Source organism: Apis mellifera, linkage group LG8 (genome assembly GCF_003254395.2).
Source record: "Apis mellifera strain DH4 linkage group LG8, Amel_HAv3.1, whole genome shotgun sequence".
NCBI lineage: Eukaryota > Metazoa > Arthropoda > Insecta > Hymenoptera > Apidae > Apis > Apis mellifera.
In genome coordinates, this window is record NC_037645.1 from 10,546,629 (window position 1) to 10,563,504 (window position 16,876).

A 16,876-nucleotide genomic window follows, 5' to 3' on the forward strand; every position below is an offset into this window, starting at 1 on the left:
CAATATTTTTCGATCCATTCAATACGTTAATGCCCCATTAAATTATGAAAAATCGAGAAGGATATGGGCAAATGATAATAGCACGAGCACGTGAATCAGAATAATCTCTCCATAGTATCGATACCGGCAGAATATTTAACATGTGTCGTCCATTAGACAATCCACTGTATCTACAGGGCTTGTAACATGCATAGGAATGCGATTACACCGCATATTACATGCGCAGCCACGTTTGCATTCGCGTAGAGATATATATATATATATACATGTACACATAACCCCTTTCCTTTACCAATCGTCCCTTGATTCTCCATTACATAATATTAATTATTTATCCTGATAAAAAATTAAAATGCTTTAAAATTACACAATTTTTTCACTATTTAATTTACAAAGCATTTCAAACTTTAATGGATGAAAATATGAATGAAAATTTATCTCATTCTTGTCGAAGGTAAAAAAAGATCATACGATATCATAAATTTTTTATTTATTAAATCTTTAATATTATAAAAAAATAAATTGAATTGCTTGGAAAAAATATATTGTTAAATCATCTTAAAAATGGATCATTGAGAAAAAATTAGGGATTATCAATATGTACTCGTTTGATTGAATTCTCCATATTAATTTGGCGAAATAGAAATACCAGCGATCGTGTCGCATGCATAAGGCCCGACCATTTGTGTGCAGTCGCGCGAACGTGGCCGTGTATATTTTTTACAATAGCCCCGGGTTATTGTATTTAAATCCAGAAGCACTCTCGCGCTGTATTCTCCGCTCTGTCTGACGCAGACACGAGATCTAAAATAGATCACCCGTGTAATGTGTTTTTTGTCGCATTCGGGGGTCATATGAAAAAAAGAATCGAATTTTCCCTTCGCTCGGTTTCTCTCAGGAAATTTATCATCGAAAAAAATTACACTTCTTTTTTTTTTTCCCCAAGAATTAATACCTCTAACGAGCTACTTGTCTCGTATCTTCTGACCTCGTTAAAACTTCCCTTATTCGTCTCGATGCTCACGAAAACTCGTGAAATAGCGAAATTATCGTACTTTAAGTTATTGCTAAGGTGACTATGCTCCTAATAATTGTTGAAATCAAATATTTTGAATTTAATGTTTGAAGATAAAATGGAATGCGCGATGAAAAATTAGGGAAAAATTACTTTGGCGATCAATATATTTTTATAATCAACTATAAATCTACTATAGAAAAAAAATAAGGATAATAAACCATTCACACGATTTACACGATCAGATTGAAGAAATTCATAGCAAGAGGCCACACAGCCAGTGGTATATGAATTTATCGAATAAATTCGAGAGGTTTTCCCGTGTATGGGACCACACACGTGATCCCGTGGCTCGAGGACGGAAATATGGACAGGTATCTCGCGCAGATATTTGTATTGATGACAACCGCGGCGTGACATGTATCCTCCGCCGGTCGCTAATGGGTGAAATTTGTTTCGCCATTGCCTTCGGGCAATTTTACCCGATTTCAAATTTCACCGAATTCGCGTACCTCTCCTCCCTCGCCTCCCGTATACGACTATACCATGGTGTTTCGTGTTCACGGAAACCTGACAAGACGATAAAATATCCATCTCAATTATTTAGACCCGTTTCGTGGAAAATTCGGGTCGGTAATCGATGAAGCGAAAAATTCATTATCATAAATTGATGCAATGTTAATTTTTTCTTTCGCCAATGTTAAGTAATTAATAAACAGTATCATACAAATTATTCTTGGATCTTTTAATGGAAATGTGAAAGTGGAGAGATTATTTTTGTAGAAATTTCTTTATCATCGTGATCAACATCGTAGATGGAATCGTAGAACCGGGTCGAAAGAATAGATTTCTTTTATTTTCCAGACAGAGTTTTTAAATTTATTTAAAATCGGCCATTTTTGGGATAATAAAGTGGGTTAAATCTACGATATCGTAAAATCGTATGTGCGCGAACGGGACGGATTCCGTTTGCAATTCGAGAAATAGAAGACGAATGTCGATAAGTCAGAAACGGTATAACGAAATCGAAACCCCCCGTGGATTTTAGCATAAAAATAGTACGACGTCCGATGTATTCGGTGCGTTGAAGGATATAAAACATTTTTCAGATATCTCCGCTCGACATGATAGACTTTATCCGACTGGTAACGAAAACCATTTCGAAAATGGATTTGGCAAAGCCTTTTAGGATTGAACGAAAAAAAAAAAAAAAAAGGAAAAAAATAAAAAAATAAAGAAAAGGAAAAACAAGGATTCTCCAGAATAGAGTACATATATTAAACAGAGAAATTTTTATGAATACTTTAAAGTAAATCTTCATGTTCCTTTTCCCTTTCTATCTTTTATTTTTATTTTTTTTTAAATTCTCCTCCATCCCTCTTCTCTCTTTCACAAAATTATGAAACGTATAACTATGCTCTTGAAATGTTTCAAATGGAAGTTGTTACCAGGTTACTTTGTAATCCAACGAACTTGTCACAACTCCTCCGGTTGTAACGTTGATTAAAAGTTAGATTACACAAAGTTATTCCATTTCTTGAATTTTTAACTTTATTCCAAACGTCGTTAACAATCGTTTTTAAACGCGTTTTCCGGAAAAATGATAGATAGACACTTTTCGACACTCGATAAATATAATACAACAATTTAAATCGAGTAAACGAATCAATCATCCCTATCCATTAATTGAATAACTTACATATTTCTTCCAGTCAAAAATCAAAATTTCCCCGTTTATCATATTCGTACCTTTTTCATCAACTTCCTTCTCCCTTTATATACTTTTCCAGACTCCAAAATTTCAAACTTTCGGTATCCCTCTCACTAATCCACCCCATCTTCACTTCACCCCCTTTATACCCATTTCCTCAAATATATAATTCCAAATATAATCCAAAGTTTCCAGAAAATTTCAAAGTATTTCTCTCTCCCTTTTTCAAGTGCATCCACCTCCCCTTCTCCCTTCAAACGATTTTTCCCGGAAGCGTAAAACGGCGCCCACGTCGGCACGTGGCCGCGTTAGGGAGTGGGAGGGGGAGGTTGGGTCGAATAATACACTCGTCCATAGACGAGATAGTTAGCCCTTGGTTACTTCTACCCCCGTTGCGTTCCATAAAGCTCACGGTAAATCGACTGTGAGCGGGCAACGTCGCTCGCTCTCCCGTGTTCCACGTACGTAGCTCGGGGTGGTGGTAGCGTGGAGGAGGAGGAGGAGGAGAGAAGGGAGGAGGAGAGGATGGGAAACCATTATTGAAATGCAGTAAATGGCCGTGAGTTTCAATTGCCCCTGGGTGCTTCGAGCGTGCCGTTAGGAAAGAGAGGCGCTCTACTCCCCCCCCTCCTATCCCTCCAGCGCCAGGCCGCGAAACCACCCTTCCACGGATGGGAGGGAATTACGAGAATTCGCAATGATTCCGCTCGCTGTCGGCGCACGAAAACACACAGCGGGGGGAATCGGCCTACGGGCTGCCCCTCGTGTTCGAGGGGCTATTACCTCGGTCTAATGCTTTCCTCCCTCCAAGACGCTATGGATTTTTTCTCTTTCTCTCGAACCTCGTGCAATTGAACTTGACGCTTTTCTTTTTTTTTTTTTTTTTGATTCGAGTTCTTTTTATTTGTTTGGTTTTTGATCGATTATCTTTTTCATGTAGTATTTTTCTTTTTAAGTATTTTCGATATCATACGAGGGTGAAAAAAAGGGAACATCGTGTCGATCAATTATATTCGATATTCATTGAAATAGATGGTATGGTAGGTGAGGAGGAATTTTTAATTTCTTTGTTGTTTTTTTTTAAAAATTCGAATTTTAATTACATATCGAAAGTGTAATGATAATTTTAATTTTGCAATCTTTCGTGTTGTTTATCCGAATTTTTCTTCTCGTTTCATGCAAATTTTATGCAAAATTTGCAACGAAATATTTATTCGACGTTTTTTTTTTTTTTTTCCCCCTCCCTCGATGAAAAAGTAAACTAGCAGCGGAAGATACTATTCAATCATTGGCGCGAATAACATGTGATCAATTTCCCAGAATAATTACTGTTTGCAGTTATTACGCATCGTGTGGCGCGTAACATGACACGCGGTATTATTTGAACAACGTGACCGTTATAATAGATAAACAAAGCACAACGTTTAACCCTTTCGCCGTGGATGAGATATCACGTGAACAACGCCTCGTTCCTGCTAATAAAATTTCCAGCGAAAAATTAAATTGCCAAATCTTCCCTATAATAACGCTTATAAATATCATAAATAAATAAATAAATAAATAAATTCTTTATAATTCTTCCCTATAAACGCTTATAAATATCATAAATAAATAAATAAATAAATAAATTCTTTATAATTCTTCCCTATAAACGCTTATAAATATCATAAAATAAATAAATAAATAAATAATCTTATATATATAAATATTATTATTATATATAAATGTTATAAATAAATAATCTTTATAATTCCTTTTTTTTTCACAATTTTGAACAAAACAAGTACGTACTTACGCGTAATGATATATTAATATCACTTCTGTTACAGAACGAACATAATAAACGAGATAGATTGAGAAGCATTTGCGTTTGACCTGATCTAACCTCAAATAAAGGATGCCGTGTCGCAACGCATAAGTGACACCGCCTCGCGAGAGAGGATATAGTGGGCCACAGTGCCAAAAGGATTAATCGTCTCGACGTTCCTCGAGGATAAAGGTTAGTTCAACTTTAACCTTTGAATGCATCTGATATTTGACAACGTCTATATATATATATTTTCTCACGTGACATTACGATATATATATATATATATTTAGACAAACAAACAACGCGTTGAAACGTATATTTTCAATATTGAACGTACGATCAGGAGGAGATTATTTATAATTTTGTGTAAACATATTTATTCCCTATTTTTCTTTTGTTTAATTAAAATTTTTTAAGAATTATTGCTTCGCAATGAGGAGTTGTGATTTATTCGTGTAAAAAAACTTTATGTACATTTTATGATCCATAACGATAATCTTTATGTAAATTCAAAGAGTTGTAACCGAAGGTTGAGCAATCCTTCATAGAAACGATTACGTAGTCGCAGGCTACGCGAAGCACGAATCTAATTGGTTTAATCTACGTCGGCTAATTAGTTTTGACAGATTAAAATCACGAATGTCCCTGCACCTGATTCTTCATCCTCGGTTTTTTTTTCTTAATTCAAAGTCAACAAAATTTCTTTCGATTGAAAAAGATAGGAATAAATTACACGTATAATATTGAAAATAAGATGAGAAACAATATTGAATTGATGTTACATTAAGATTCTTTTATGGATTTAAAAATTGTATTTATTTACCCTTCGCTTGCATTTAGCGACATGTTCAATCTAGTTGCATATTAATCGCGAGGAAAAGATACTATAAGTAAATTGGAAAATTTTTATCAAATTAATAAGACATATAAATATATAAATATATAAATATATACTTTTTTAATTTTTAATAAGGAAAAGGAGGATGTTCAACATCATCAGAAAATCCTTTGTAAAGGATAACGAGGGATCACATTTTTGTTTTCACATGCAAATATTCTTGCAAAATTAATAAGATATGTAGAATTACACTTACAATAAATATATAAATATATACTTTTTTAATTTTTAATAAGGAAAAAGCGGATGTTCAACATCACCAAAAAACCCTTTGTAAAGGAAGGATCATACAGATTTGTTTCTTCACATACAAATATTCTTCCAAAATTGATTTTCCAAAAAAAATCGCGAGAGTAAAAAATACTACAAGTAAATTCAATGACTATTTATTTAGTTGAATTGGAAAATTTTTATCAAATTAATAAGACACTTATATAAATATATAAATACTTTTTTAATTTTTAATAAGGAAAAAACGCATGTTCAACATCATTATCAAACCCTTTGTAAACGAGTGATCGCACAGATTTGTTTCTTCCCATACAAACATTCTTGCAAAACGATTGATTTTCCAAAAAAAAAAAAGAAAACCGATCGTCAAACGAAAAATCGAAATGAAACTGTAAGCGTGTATAATCCCACCACAATTTCCCTCAAAAATTTCCCTCAATTTATTATTTTCATATCATTTTGTACACCGCTTCGTGCCCACGACCGCAAATACGCTGTTGAAAAGTGTCGAAAACTGGCGTGGCCAGCGTTAACAGTGGGCCAATTTTAAGCTTGCCATTAAATCGACGATCAATTATCGGGTTAGGGAATGGATTTGGGGGGAGAAGGGAGAGGGTTTGGAAAAACAGGATACTCGTCATCGATACGCGGCCACGTTCGACGGGGCACAAGGGCCGGCGGAGAGGAGGGGGAGGAAGGGGGAGGAGGACGCAAAACGCGATCGTTTAGGTAACGCAGTCAGGGAGACAAATGCGATATCGCGTCTCTCACGGCTATGGCGGAATTTCAATGGAGCAGATGATATTCACCGATTCGCAGACATCGGTAACGAAATTGGACTGGCGTGTCGGTGGCATACCAATAAGCGATACGCGGGCCGGCAAGCCCACGGCCACGGCTTTATTTTCATCGCTGAATGTGACGCGACCTATTCGCGAGCGACGAATATTTGTTGGAGGGGGCCTTGAGAGGAACGGAGAAATCTTTTTTTATGCACCTCCCAAAATCCTCCACGAGGTATCAGTATTTGTACAAAGTGTTACCTTTTTTTTTTTTTTTTTTTTTTTACTTAGAAACGCGAATAAATTCTGGATCAATCAGAGATAATTCTGATCTCTTGAATTGCTCGCGTTAATCGGATACTATATTTTTCGTGACGACCTCGACAGGTTTTTATTATTAACGATCTAATTTAATCCGATCTTTTAAGCGAAACATTATTATTCCGCTTGGTCGGAATCGATGAAATATTATCAGACTGAATTCTCAGTTTTTAAAACGATCGATGTAAACTCGTCTACGTTGTTTAGACATATTTGGAAACCGTTGAATATCCGTTTCCGATTTTTTCACTCACGTGGAATACGAACAAATAGGAACGAGCGTGTTTCCAAGTGGATGAAAATCGGTATCGTTAAACGGCATCTTCTTCATCGGCGTTGACCAAGTTCGAGAGATGCAACGATTGTATTGACCTGTTCCGCGATGAATGATGAGAAACTCGGCACGAATCGACGAGATACCGCAGCGTGATACGAAGGACGGAAACTTTGGGACGGAGTTTCATCGGCAAGAACGCTTCGAAATTACATAATTAGTATTATTTCTGGTTTCTGGACGGCGGGGAAAGAGAAGTCTCCAGACTTTTGGCGTAGTAGTTATCGGTTGAAACTTTCACCGAGGGAAATTATCACCCTTCTCGCAATTATTTCTTTAAGCTCATTTATATCGTGGAAAAAGATCTGTCTATCTATCTTTTTTTCTTTTTCTTTCATCAAATATAAGGAATAATTCTTATATTTGAAGTTCGAAATTTTTAAATCGGATTTTTAATTCGATGTCGCCTTAAAGAATTGTCGGTATATTCTTTTTCTCGTGATCGATGATCTTGATCAACGATCTTCAGTCTTTTCTTTTTTTTCTTCTTCTTCTCCGTCGGAACGATACGTCGCCCCGGTTTTAAATATTTAAATGAAGAATCCTTCTCACGCGCGGAATATAGATGAAAGAATATTTTTACTTACACATGCAGTTTTAACTTATTCTTGCAAGCTGGAATTTAAATATCTCCAATTAAAATCGTCGAGCTGCCTTTAAAGGTGGAAATTTAAATTCTGCCGATAAAGCTTGAATACCACGTCGCGCCGCCTGAAATTTTCGCCTCAGCATAGAAAGACTATTAGTTGTTATTTATTCTCTATCGCGAAAATCTGTTTTCCCTTTTCCCGTGGATTTCCATCCATCGTCGTATCTTTCACGGAATAACACGCGTTTAGAAAAAGAATGTTCAAATTAAGAGTATTTTTAATAAAATGATACGAATTGCTTTGTACTTTCCGTGACACGTTATTTTAAACATTTATTCATAAATGTATGAATGATGCGAGAATTTTTTACGAAACAATTCGATACAGAATTTTTAGAATAAAAATTTCTTCGTATATTATAACAAAAATTATCGAAATAATTATTTTGCGTAATAATAATAATAATAATATTTGCAAATTATTTATCTAAATTTTAATATTATTATTTCGCGTAATATTAATTTACACGCGCAATTACGGAAACAGTTGTTGAAAATATTTTCATTTGTTATACTATTTGTCAAGTACTATTTTACCAACGGCCGATAATACCGATATAATTGCGCATTAAATACTTAGAAATCCGATTAAAGATCTGCCGATAAAAAGCTTTCGGAGCAGCGAGACGAATTTATTTTCGCAAAATTTTTCCATAAGGGAAATGATACGATATCGATAGACCCTCATCCACGAGGACACGAATTGCGAGGTATTCCACATAGCGGAGCGCGCACCGGAAAATCCTTTTTCTAGGGACTTTCACACGCTTACGTATTTTATGTTCTCCCCTATTATGACTGTTGCGTGCCGTGGCGGTGTATCGAGGGCTTCCTCGACGTGCTCCACGCGATACGATGATCTCTGAATCGACCAACCTCTCCTCGCCACGTGAAATCGATCGCACAGACGTACCACTACATTTTTATATTTAATAGAACATATAACCTTCTACGCGATGAAAATTCTTAGACGACTTCGAATCGTTGCGATGTGGTGAAATTTTTGTGCGGCGATCTATTAGTTGGATTTTCAGGATTATAAATAACGGATTATAATGTTGTACAGGGTGATATTCAAATATTGAAATTATTTTTCCGCAGTTTTTATGGTGTATATTAGTATTTAAGTTGCAAAAGAAATTTCAAAAAATTCTAGATTATGTTTCGAAAAATATACAAGATATAGGGAAAATTATTATTATATAATATCTCAAATGAAATTATTGTTGATACTAATCGTATAGATCCTAAAATTGCATAATTACAATTAGAGATTCATCCAACAAATAATACTGGATAAACTCTTAAAACTCCAAAACTAATAATATAAATAAAATTCTAAATTCTATAAAATATATTGATCTAAATCAAGGATATAAAATTCATATAACCAATGATAAAAAAAATATTATTATTGGTCTATAAATAAATAAATTTGAATAATTAAAAAAAAATCACTCTTTAGATAATAGTTTTAATGCATCACTAAAAGATTGAAATATACCAAATAAAATCTTTCGTTCTAAAAAAGTTAAAAATGCAACTCTAATTAAAACTATAACTATTAAAATTAATTAATATCCAAATTATTATTTATTAACTTAAAAATTAATATAATTAAATCCTAAATTTAATGCACTTTTATGCTAAAATAATTTTAACAATTTATTTATTAATATTATTTATAAATAATTTACAAATTAAAGTCCTTTCGTACAATTAATTTATTTTTTATTATAGATAGAAACCAATCTGACTTACGTCGATTTGAACTCAAATCATGTAAGATTTTAAAAGTCTTAAAAACTACTGCGCCTAATTTTCATCTTAATTCAATATTTATTTATTCATATATTATCGAAGGATATGGGAACTTTTCTACAACTTTTTACAAAATTAACGAAATTTTTCGATTATTATTCAAATTTGTTGCTAAACGAATAAACACGCGTGTATACTTTTCACCGTCTTCAAGGTTCAAAGATTCGTCCCGAATACAATACCGCGTTTCTGCACGAAGGAAAAAACAGAATGGGATATCATCGACGCTATCGGCGCGTATTTTTAGATATTTCGAACAATATTCAACCACGCGCTCAAACGAAGTGAAAAGTGTTGAAGTGGTATCGGGGACGGGCGAGGATGCAATATTTTACGAATATTGAAAAGTTTCGACGGAAAAATACCACTCGATTTTTAATGTTTCGCGAATTCATCGAAAGCTCAACAATGTCCTTCGCAATTTGTTTGTGCCCGAACGATCTCTGCCGTCGATCTTCTGCCCCCAATTTTCCCTCATTTTTTTCATCGCTTACAACCTACGTAATCACGCCCAATTTTTTTTTTTTTATTTTCCCCAAATTTAAAATTCGCAAGAACAAGAAACAATTTTTAAATCCAAAATATATCTTAATCATCTCATCACAACAAATAAAATAAACACTTCTCTCCTTTCTCGAATATCTTCCCTTCTTTCTCCACCGAATAAAATAAAAAAGAAAATTTCAGAAAGAAGAAACGAAAAATCGAATGGCCCTTTGACCAGAAAAAATTGAGCAAGTGGCGCAACAATACCCCAGGAAGGAGGGAGAGAGAGTTCGTTTTCCAGGAGGGAATTAAAAGGGATTTCTCTGTTCTTTGGAAAAGAAGAAGAAAAAAAAAAAAAAGGATCGTTCGAAGAGGGGGCGGAAATTGAGCAAAAACTCGACAATATCCGCGCATACACGGAGGAGAAGAGGCCAGGCCATCGATTCGGTCTCGCGGGGGTCCACAGCCCCTCCTCCCCCTCCCCCTCCTCTTGGCTGATCAACTTTCACGTCCGCTCGTTTCGCGTGGAATTACCAAACGTAATATCGCCCGGTGCCCGTTTTATTCTTGCGGCGTAATCAAGTCGCGAGCGTCGCTCAAAGGACGCGCAATAAAAGAAGTCAAATATCAATACGGCGTGTCTCGAAAGAAATGAACGATGAGAAAGCGAAGAGAGCTAGAGAGAGAGAGAGAGAGGGAGCCAGGAGCGCATCGTAGAAACGTGATGCCTCGAACGTAGGAGACCTCGGATCCGGAAATTGTACAGTGGCCACTGCAGTCACGTCCCTGAAATGTGCTCTTTGTTAACGGGCCTCTTTCCCCCCTCTTCCTTGCTCTTAATAAACTCGATATTAATCGTTGCCCTTTCCTTCTTCTTCGTTCCTTTCCTCTCTCTCTCTCTCTCTCTCGCTCTTTTACCTGTTCTCTTTAACCTCCCCCACTCCTCCTTTGCTCTTCTTATTAGCAACGTTGGGCAAATACTCGAAACGTATCCCCGGCTTCTTTTCCTGGTTATTAAGCGGACGGTAGGTAAGGTAGGATAAGGCTGGTTTGTGTTTACTGTCTATTCTTATTGTATCATCGGAGCAGGGAGGGAGAAAGTGTTTTTTTTTCTTTGGATTTTGGGAAGATAGGATTCTTTTTTTTGGGAAATTTTTGTTTTCTCCTGTGAAAACAACTTGTTTACGAATTTATTGTTCGCTTGGTGGAGACAAGTCGAGGGAGATTGTCCCCACTGAAGAGGTTTTTTTTGTTGATTTTTGACGAGCTTGGTGGTAGAAGAGATGTAATTTGAATATTCCGAATCGTAAAAATTATTTTCATTTTTATTTTACTTTGGAATAATCCAAGATTGAAATATTTTCGAAACTATTAATTATTTTGATATAATATATCTATAGTATGTTTAGCTTATTCGTGTAATTATTGTAATATTAATTATTCGAAATTATATTTATGAATTAAACCATCGTTACAAATTGTAATTAACTTACACACATTATGAGAAGGAAATTATTTTGTGTCGATACGTTAGAATATTTTAGAATTATACAGCATGATCATTGGATTGACGTTTCCTTCTAAATTAATCGATTTTTCTTTTCGTCTAATGAACAGTACTTGTAATCAGAAGTAATTATTATAATTTATAATTTAACACTTGATTCGATTGATATTCGTTAAAAGATAAAATTGCTATTTATATCCAATATAAAGCGATTCAGCTGGAAGGTATATTTAGCACGAGAGGAAACTTTTAATTAAGAATTAAAAATTAAAATTTTCATAAAATTGATGGTTTAATCTTTAATCTTGAAAAAATTAAAAGATATTAATATTCGCGTTATATCGTATATGATAAGTATTTATGCGTGATAGGAGAGGATTAACTCATCCTGGAAAAAGAAATATCGTCTCTTGATTTATTTATTCCCGTGATTTTACTCGTCAGGCGATCAACTCGTCTAAAATCGTTGCCCGATTTTAAATTTGTCGCGACCTTTCGTAATATTCCACTTGTGAAAATAGATGGAACGAATCGGCAGATCAATCGAAACGAGACTGTTCTGAATTTTTGCTTCTGATTACGTTTTTAACGAATAATTATTTCTTCAGACACCGACGATACCGATTCATAAATTTTAAGATTCAAAGTTCGTATCTGCACTCTTTTAGTTTAAAATTAGAATGATATACGTCTCGGACGAAATTAGATAAATTGGCAATGTTTAATTTATTTCTCTTCTTTCTCTTTTTTTTTTTTTTTTAATACGAAAACAATGTAATTTTTATTTACTTTTAAAGTGCGATGCACGCAACACATTTCATGTTTGTTAGAATTATCCTTGAGTTTGAAATATGATACCATATTTTAAGTTGCGTTATACATTTCTAAAGTTCACTCGGGGAAACTTGTCGCGTTAATTTAGCCTCGAACTTTGGAAAATTATCTCAAAAATGGAGACACATCTCGCTCTCCGTTTCTAAAAAATCGGCCATTGTCTGTTGCTCTCGACATTACATATTTTTTTTTTCTATCATCATTATTTCATATCCGTCTCGATCACTTCGTTTAAAAAAAAGTTGCGCGAAATTGCATTGACCAAAATTCGTTCATCGAATTTTCCAGTCACGAAATAAAAGTTAAATCGTTTAATCAAAAAATTAAAATCCACTTGGAAACTTTCAACCATCGTCCCTACCACGTAATCCATGTTTATCCTACAACAAAAGTTCGAAAGTTCACGCAGAAACTCTCTCGATTCCCTATTTCAACGAAATGAATTTCAAATCCCGCCTTATCAAAAAATTAAACCCTAAAAATTTCCCTATATCTGGGACCGTCGATAAAATGTTCTTCTGTATCGACTGTACCGTTTGTCCCGTCTCGCATAAATCGTTTCCACTCGTCCAACAGTTTAGAAACTATTTCACTTTTCGCCGCACGTAGCGGGTGAGGGAAAAATTCACCCTCGCGTGTATGGTCCTTCTGGGACCGAGGAGGGGCGAAGGGTTCCAAGGGCTCGAAAGTGGACCGGTCGAAGAGATAAGGGGTGCAAATTCTCACGAGCCCGGTTGATTTACGAAATTGTCCGTTTAAAACGGCCGCCAGGACAAGTTTTGGAACGTTCTTGTATGTTTCATAAACCGTGACCCTTTTCCGTGAAAGCATGAATTTCGTCGAAACGTATATTTTTATCTCGTACGGTTATCGCTTCATGCAGAATTAACCCAAGTTTCTTCTCGCGCCCAAGTTTCCCCGAATATTCATTTCTATCTCCTCGAACTGCGAGAAGAACTTTGTAAAAATTCGATCGAAATCGTCCTCCAGTCTTACCATCGGTGAATATTTCAGACGAACGCTTGGAAGAATATATCCTAGGGAATTTTTCGTGAAACGGTTGGCACGGTTCACGATCAGCCCATGACTCGACAACGTTCCGGTGAAATTTATTAATTCACGCGAGTAGATGGCGCTTCGTTACGTTACGAGTGTAATAAGTGTATCCGTGGTTTCAAAGGATTTTAATTTCACAATCCCGTGTTTTCGCGGGATTGTCCGCAGTTGTTGAAATTGGAGAAATCTCGGGCCTCTCCGAAAAATTCGGCGAAAAATCGTGCACTTTAAATCCGCGATAATGTCTCGTCCGGGATCGCGAAATATTTCAGCAGCTCGTTTAAGCAGATTTAAATTGCAGATCCGTAGAATTTTTGACGAAATTTGAAGCGAAGTTCGCCAAGTCACCAGAAATAATAACATTTAGAGACGGGAAATGGAAGTTGTTAAGATTTTACAAGAGATGGAGTTCTTAACCTAACTTTCAACCACTTTTTACTTTTGTATCGTTATTATTAAAACAATCAAATTATAAAAATACCGTCCATAAATTCGAATACGATCATTGAAAATGTTGAAAATCGTTCCCTTTTTTTTTTCCTTTTTATAAAATTTTTAATCTTCGTACAAACAATTATTAACATTCAACAACCCGATATTTAGAAAAAGTTTCACTCCTCTATACTTTATACTTCTCAGAATGCTCGAAAAAAAATTGCAAAGTCGTCCCAATTTCCGTTCGAAATTAAAGATCGTGAAAAATTTTTAGAATCTCCTTAGGGCGCTCATAATTCACTCCGGCTCCGCGCAAAACTTTAATATACCCGAAGAGTTTCTGATTTTCGTCCCGTGAACGACCGTGACACAATTTATTCGACGTTTAATGTCTGACGCAGTTACACGATAAATATTTAAAACCACGGAGAGAGAAAAAAGAAAAAAGAAAATTAACGGGGGAGAGTATTGGACTGAACGTTCAGAATATGTAGATGAGGAGGCGATATTATCATAACATAACAGTGTATCCAAGCTTTCGTGACCATTAACACACCATGGACTCTTTTCTCGTCGCGTCGAAGGCGTTTGTGATTGCTACTCATCAGTCGGTTCGCTGAAATTTTCTATCATTACGGTGTGCGTCGACAGCAGAAAATACGGCCTTTGAAGCATGGGTTTGTGCGGGGAAAAAAAATTTCGCGTTTCTCGTTCTGTGAAACGATCGAGTCGGAGTCGATAATTGAATTTTGGGAAATGATTGTTGAACCTTTCTTGAGAATCTTTCCAATATTCGAACAATTCATTTTAAGAAACGATCGATGAAAAGATTATTTCTGTAAAACGAATGAGAATTAGGAATTGAATAGTAGCGACATCTCGAAAAAATTTTCACGATCTTCTTGCGGATTGTGATTGAGAATCATCGATACGAACAAAATGATTTTAATAACAAGTTTTTGAATAACTTTTCTCGTTTAAGAATTTTATTAACCGGATAATCTCTTACTTTTGGATCTCGAATTATCATTCGTAAATCTATCGATAAAAGTAATTGAGATAAAATAATATATATAAGGTATATCGAGTGAGGTTATGTTATTTTGGCGAGGCGTGATAAGTGATGTGATTTTTCGTTCAATAAATTCGTTCGCTCGATATAATTTTCAAAGTTAAACGAATCTAAATCCTATTTAATCTTCCAATTTCCCAATTTATTTTATTCAGTAACGGTGCTCGATCGAGTTTAATATTTCAACAAATTCACCGGCAGAATAGACTGTTATTCCGGCACGTGATATGTAAATAATCAGTGTACCAAGCTTTTAGTATTTCATAAACAGCTGTACGATGACAGATCTGGGTCACGTTGAATTCTAGCCTCTATGCTAAGTGCCATAAATGAGGTCTACCACCGTGAAACAAAATGGTATTGCTCTAGGCAAGAGAAGCTCCTAGATACACCTACCTATATTCGAAAAAACGAATCGTTGTACACGAAGTGGAATCAAGATTTTTCTTTTTTTTTTAAATAGGTTTTCTTTAATTCGTACATTTATATTTTTCATTTGAATCGCAATTATTTTAATATTTCGTATCATATTATATTGAAAGCTAAAATTTGCGATATCTATATTTAGATGAATATTTAAGGGAATAAATTTTATTCTCGTATGAAAAAAAAAAAAAAAAGAGAAAAATTATTATATATTGCAGATGTAATTGGGGGATAAAGATTTAATTATAAAATAATAAATAACTAGAATTTTATATGCATTTACTTTTATTTAAAATAAATTCCATTTATTTGACTTTCCTCTTAATAACTTTCACAATTAAAAAAATTTAATTGACTCTCCTCCTAATAACTTTCACAATTAAAAACCAATGCAAATTTTTCTTTTCAAAAACATAACTCGTAATTCTTTTATAGTATAATCGTGTCACTTTTCGTGAAAATTTATAAATTTCCAAAGGTGATTCACGATATATATATGTATACATAAATTAAAAATAAAATTTTCTTCCAAAAAAAAAAAAAGAAAAAAGCAATTCTAATTGATTACTTCTCTTAATGCTTTAACAACAAATACAGTGCACATTTTAATCAAATTAATTACCGAGATAGAAAGAAGAAAAATTCCCCAAATCTTCCCTAATAATTACGAATTACAAGAAAATTACAAACCCTAATTATAAACTCCGTATATATATTTAAATTCCTTTCATCCGGAAACGTTTGGTCGATAAACGTGAACGATACAACGGCGAAGAGCAAAGAGAACGAGATTGATAGATTAAATATCTCTGAATCTCTGACCCAGTTTCGTTCCCCCCTTAACCCACACACAATTGCCAATTTATACGGTAACTCGAAATTAAACGCCACCCAAGACCGTCATTCTCTCCCTCTCTCTCTCTCTTTCTCTCCAAATCCCATCACGCTCCCACCTGGTCCACGCTTAATCTCCACCCCTTGCGAGGGTGCCAAACACAACACCCTCGCCCCCTTTCATTACTGCCTAAATCCTTCGCTCACGGGATTGATTTCCACGTTAAAAACTTGCTTGTAACAGTTCTCTCTCGCCCGGCCTTTCACCCGATCCAATAGCTTCGCTGCCCCCGTTTCCTCTCCTCCCCTCCTCCTCTTCCTCCTCCTCCCCCTGCCCATGCATGAATAATAAACCTCGTGTACCGGAATCGCAGTGTCTACATGCGGGCTGGTAAACGATCGTGTACTCGGTTTTTACTCGTCGATGGCGGAGGTGTGATTAAAAGGCTTTCGGCACTTTGTTCCGAAAGGCGAAAGTCGGAGGTCGAGGAGCGGGGGGAGGGGGGGGGGGGCGAAGCTTCGGCTAATGAAAGCAACTTTGCCGATTTTCAATCTGGAGTCTCTCTCTCTCTCTCCCTTCGACGAGAGGGAGGAGAGGAAACGTTTTCGTTGCAAATTAACCCGGCTGGATCGCCGCTTCTTTCGCTCCCCTTT

General features: G+C 35.4%; 1 protein-coding gene across 1 annotated transcript in view; it reads left to right on the plus strand.

The window, feature by feature from the left end:
• The first annotated feature begins 4,577 nt into the window (after nucleotides 1–4,577).
• LOC100577283 overlaps nucleotides 4,578–16,876 on the plus strand; it is a 400,113-nt gene continuing 387,814 nt past the window's right edge. The window contains exon 1 of the mRNA XM_026442341.1: nucleotides 4,578–4,725. The gene's annotated coding sequence lies outside the window, so the exon portion shown is untranslated. The remainder of the gene's footprint in view (nucleotides 4,726–16,876) is intronic.